The 6,034-nt window shown below is 36.1% G+C and overlaps 1 pseudogene; it reads left to right on the top strand.

The window, feature by feature from the left end:
- Positions 1-311: 311 nt before the first annotated feature.
- On the top strand, positions 312-4,618 carry LOC115970467 (annotated as a pseudogene).
- The last annotated feature ends 1,416 nt before the right edge of the window (positions 4,619-6,034 follow it).

Genomic DNA, 6,034 nt, shown 5'->3' with positions numbered 1-6,034 from the left:
TTTGTCATTTGAGTCCTTTAACTTTTAGTTTTGTCATTTTAGTCCTCTAAGTTTTAATTTTTATCAATGTAGTATTCCGTTAGATATCTGTTAAGTGGTACCATTAAGTCTTTTTTTTTTTTTAATCATAATTAAAAGAAAATAAAAATCTGTTGGTAAAAAAATAAAAAATAAAAAAATAAAAAGGGAAAACATTGAAGGGAACGACGTCGTCCTCCCCTTCCCTAAAATGAGAGAGTGCATTTCGATCCACATCGGTCAGGCCGGAATTCAGGTCGGCAATGATTCCTAGGAACTTTACTGCCTCAAGCATGGCATTCAAGCTGATTCTCAACTCAAAAGATGGTTCTGAGTTGCGTGTAGCCACTGCTCACATGGTAGAGGTAATTCTTGGGAACTTTACTGATGTGGATTTGCTTAGCGCCCAGGGTAAGATAGGTGACTATATGGTGAAATAGTCCTAAATACGCCTATCTTTTCCTCTACTGATTATATCCTTGGGTTTTCCTTTAACTTCTTATATATGAGTTTGACAACTGGATTGTTTAATCATATCTGTCTCTGGGTATGGTTTTCTTGTCCCATGGACATTGGAGCTTGTGTTACATGGTTTCTAGTCAACTTTTTCATAGTATTACACTTCTTTAGCCTGATATTTTCGCATTTAGCTTCAGGCCCGCTCAAGAATATTTTCGCATTTTTTTTTTCTATTTCAACTTGATGGCCAGATGCCGAGTGATAAGACTGTCGGCGGAGGATATGATGCCTTCAACACCTTCTTCAGTGAAACTAGTGCCGGAAAGCACGTTCCTCGTTCCCCTTCCAACGTTTTTTTTTTTTTTTTAATTTAAAAAAAAACAGATTTTATTTTCTTTTAGTTAATTACGAAAATCAAAAAAGGAAAAGAAAAAAAAAAAAGACTTAATGGCATAAATTAACAGATGTCTAATAAAATACTACATTGACAAAAATTGGAACTTAGAGGATTAAAATGAAAAAAATTGAAAATTAAGGGATTGAAATGACAAACGCTGAAAGTTAAAGGATCTGTTTTGGAGTTTTGCCTGAATGAAAAGAGGAGCTAATCCTTAATTCCTTATAGAGAGAGAGAGAGAGAGAGAGAGAGAGAGAGAGAAGTGATTCGTTGCTTTTTCCTGAAACCATTTCGTTAAGTTTTGTCATTGTAATTTATTTCTGTTATTTTTGTTTATACTTGTGAAGCTGTTTCAAACATGTGATAACACTGAACTCAGTGGCACAATTGCACTCTCAGACCCTCAAAGCTTTGCCTTTTTCACACGACAGTTTTTTTGCCACCAAACTCATCTCTCATTTTGCTAAATATACTTCTCTTCAGCATGCGCGCCAACTGTTCGACGAAACGCCTCACAGAACTGTTTATCTCTGGAACGCTATACTTGGGAGCTATTTGAAAGAGAAACAATGGGAAGAGACTTTCGCATTGTATCTTGTGGAATTTCCACTGAGGACAAACCTGATCATCCTACAACACCCATTGCTCTTAAGGCTTGCACCAGGTTGCCGGCGCTAGAGCATGGCAAGGTGATTCATGGGTTTGTGAAGAATTAACATAGGATTGGAATGAACATGTTTGTGGGTTCTGTGTTGATTGAGTTTTATTTGAAGTGTGGACAAATGGGTGAAGCTTTAAGAGTGTTTGAGGAATTTTCTGGACCGGATGTGTCATTATGTGGACTTTAATGGCTGGGCATGAGCAGAATGGTTGTCCTGAAGAAGCCATTGCATTTTTCTCTCCAATGGAGATGGCGGAGCACTTTAATCCTGATCTGGTGATGCTTGTTGGTGTTGTTTCTGCTTGTGCACAATTGCTTAATTGTAAGCTTGGAAGCTGTGTACATGGTTTTGTGATTAGAAGGGGGTTTGATATTGACTTATCTTTGGTGAACTCATTGTTGAATCTATATGCAAAGACAGGACCTGTCAAAATTGCAGCTAAATTGTATAGGAGGATGCCAGAAAAAGATGTTAAAGCTCAATGGTTGCTTGTTATACTCATAATGAGGCTGCTGTTGAGGCCTTAGATCGATTCAATGAGATGATTGATGGGGGAGTTGAGCCAAATTCAGTTACTGTGGTTAGTGCATTACAAGTGTGTGCAGTTGCTTGTAGTCTAGAAGAGTGTAAGATGATCCATGTATTTGCTGTTTGGAAAGGTTTCAAGTTAGATGTCTCAGTTGCCACTGCTTTAATTGATATGCATATGAAGTGCTTCTTGCCTGACAAAGCAATTGATCTCTTTGAAAGAATGCCCAGGAAAGATGTCGTTTTGTGGGCTGCTTTGTTACGTGGGAATACACAAAATGGGATGGCACATAAGTCAATGGAAGTCTTTCGTAACATGCTATCAAATGAAATGCAACCTGATGCTGTTGCTATGGTGAAGATTCTTGCAGCTTGTTCAGAATCAGGGATTCTTCAACAAGATGTTTGCCTTCATGGATATATAATTATAAGCGGCTTCAACAACAACATTTTTGTTGGTGCTCCACTCATAGAGTTGTATTCAAAATGTTGTAGCATAGATAATGCTACAAAAGTATTTGAAGGGATCATACACAAAGATGTTATTTGGAGTGCAATGATTGCAGGATATGGAATTCATGGGCAAGGGGAAAATTTTTTTTTTTAAATATTTGATCAGATGGTTAAGATTGCAATAGTTATACCGAATAATGTAACATTTCTCTCAATCCTTTCTGCTTGTAGCCATGCAGGTTTGGTTGAAGAAGGGATAAAGATATTTAATATGATGTCACATGAATACCAAGGCCTGAGTCGGAACATTATGGGATTTGGCAGGACAGGATAGCTTGATAAGGCCATCGACATTATTAACCAGATGTCAAATCCAGCTGAGCCCCCTGTTTGGGAAGCTCTACTAGGTGCTTGTAGAATCCATAATAATATGGAGATGGGAGAGATTGCTGCAAAGAATCTTTTTCCAGTTAGATCCCAATCACATGGGGTATTATGTACTGCTATCACATATTTATGCCGTGGAGAAGAAATGGGACAATGTGGCTAAACTTAGGCCTCAAATAAATGAGAAGGGGTTGAAGAAGACTTTTGGCTCAGTGTAGTTGAGATAAGGAATGAGGTCAATAGTTTTTTAGCTGATGACAGTTTCTACCCAGCCTCTGAGCAGATTTATGGTTTTCTAAGAAATTTGGAGTTGAAAATAAGAGAGGAAGGCTACGTTCCTATTATAGAATTTCTGTTACATGAAATGAAGGAAGATTTATAGTGTTGATGAATCAATGTATGACATCTCAATTTTACTCAGGGAGCTGAATCCATCTAGTGTTTAAGGACTTAAGTTAATAATCAGATATATGGCTATTTGTCAGATTAGCTTGAAAATATCTCACACTGGTAGGAAATATACGAATTGAGCTTCATTACTTTCAGAATTATCTGATTCTTGGATTTGGATGCTAAGGAGCTGGGTATGTTCCTAGGTATCTGTTGGATGGTTCTCAGCATTCAAAGTCAGAACCATGGAAGGACTTTTATCTCCCTTGACCATTGGCTCTTACTGGATATCTCCTAATCTTACTGCAATGGACAGTGGAATAGACTTGGACATCATGCCCAGGTGGCTGCAAATGAAATTATTTTTTAGTTGCTCTATTAGCTCTGGTTCTAGCATCTAACAAAATCTTCATATTTGTGCCATTCCATTGACCTTGGAAACCTGTAATCTTGGAATGGCTAAGTTCATCTTTGCAAAGTCTGTTTTAATTGCTTTGCCTACATGAACCTGTGGCAGCCTCCAGATCATTTGAGCACTCGGTGCTGTAAATTTTGTTGAATCTAAGGTTTTAGCTCTTTTCTACTATTTTATTTTTTCTAGTTAAAGATTTGATTAGCTTATTGTCTGTCCTTCAGATGAGATCAATATCGAAGTTCCATCGCTGAAGCATACTTTTGCAAATGGAGTCTACTTTCTGAAGAATATTTGGAAGGCAGAAAAAGCTCTTTCTTTATGTGCTCCTTTATTGATCTCAATAAGCCAGCCTGTTCCTGCTGATCTCGTCCGCCAGTTGATTGGAGGGAGATAAATCATATTTAAACGGAAACCATTATCTCAAGGATGGTTTCATGCTAATAGCAGCTGAACTGAAGTGTTTTCTCAGAGGTAAACGGAGAAGTGTTCCACATTCCCCCCCTACGTACTTCCATAAGATCTGCATTTGGGTTTTGTGCTCGCAAAACTCCCAATCATTGAGACTTGTCAGAGACGCAGCTTTGAGCATATACCTAGTGAAATAAGAAATCACTATGATCACGAATACTAGGAACTTAAAAAAAAAAATGAAATTTAATGCAAATCAGGTTAGGAATATGATGGCAAAATTTGTGACTGTCATCAATCGTTCAAGTTTTGATTATTTTCAAATGTAGGAATTTGCCTTTGTTTCTCAGAGACCTGTCTCTCTCTCTCTCTCTCTCTCACTCTCACACTCACAATGTGTAGTAATGTCCTCTTTTTCTCTCTGGTGTCATTAATGTTTTTGGCAACCTCAATGGCCATTGAGGGACACTCTTTGTTTTATTGTTTGAAACTTTGAAGAGATCGCAGCCATCAAATTGAGAATTATTTAGAACATAAGTGGTGCCCATTTCAGGATGTTATGAGCACGTCATAGCAATTTGCAGGCACTATCCTATCTCTTTAATCTTTCTCAACTCAAGCTGGAGTCTTGTTTATTGCTATGGTTGACATGTTTTTACATTTCAATTCTGGTGCTTGTTCTTTTTAAATGGGATTGAGATACAACGAATGGAATAAGTGGAAATTGAAGTTCTTCTATCATTTGACCAAAACAAATTGTGGGGGGGTAAAAAGAGGCCTCCCATAAAATTTCTGAGTGCAAACAGTGTTGCCCCTTTTGCTGAGTAAATGAAAGTTCGTTTTATGCTTTATCCAACACCAAAAAAAAAAAAAAAAAAAAATCCGAACATCTACATCCTATATTTCAACAAATTTTCCAGAAAAAAAATCCAAACAAAATAAAGTCATCCAACCCAACCTTCAAATATTATATATATATATATATATATAGTTAAAAAAACATAAACTAACATACTGTTAACCTTATGATTTGAATTCATCTCTCCCTCACTCTTAGGCCCAAATATTTTATGTATGAAAATATATTAATTGAATTACAAAACTTTTAACTAATATTATACAATTTAAATGTGACTCATAAGTAAATAGATGAGATATGGAGCATATGATTCTCAAAAAAAAAATATATGGAGCATATGGCTCATATAAAGAAAAAATTAATGGCCCCCAACAAATGTCATAATACCAGGTGTATTAGTGAATATAATCTGGACCCTACAGATTCCTTTTTCTTTTTTTTCCTTTAATATTAATATCCTTTTGGATAAGTGGACCCTTCAGATACTATTTCAATATTCAGAATTAAGTTTTTTTTAAAACATAAACAAATAAAAAAATAAAACCACCAATTTTCATAGGTTAGAGTGGGTCTACTTTTTCACAAAGTGGAGTCTGATTGTATGAGTTCTCACTTCTGATTGCGAAAGGAAAAGGGCAACTAAGATAAATTTCAGGAAACAATGTTTGAAACCACCAAACAACAGTCATTTTCACACCATTTTCATTTTTCGCCCCCATCACAAATTTAAGGTATTCATTCCCGTTGCCAAATGGACCCTTTGATAATGAATCTTACGCTCTTTCATTGTACTAAAATAATTTATAATTGAATCTAAATCAAATTTTTTAACCATCTCTTAAAGTACACAGTTAAACTATCACTCAAAAACTTATTTAATAATCTTGAATTCTATATTTATATGGCCTAGTTTTCAACGGATTTCATCACGTTAATTGGTAGTCATAATGAGCGTTTGGATCACGTCCACGTTTGGACGTTTTGCGTTTCACTCTTCTTCTTTTTGGGACCAACGCCTAGTGCACTGTTCATGTCTATAATCAGTGCATCAAGGTATA

Source organism: Quercus lobata, chromosome 2, assembly GCF_001633185.2.
Source record: "Quercus lobata isolate SW786 chromosome 2, ValleyOak3.0 Primary Assembly, whole genome shotgun sequence".
NCBI lineage: Eukaryota > Viridiplantae > Streptophyta > Magnoliopsida > Fagales > Fagaceae > Quercus > Quercus lobata.
This window is presented reverse-complemented; position numbering and strand designations above follow the sequence as displayed.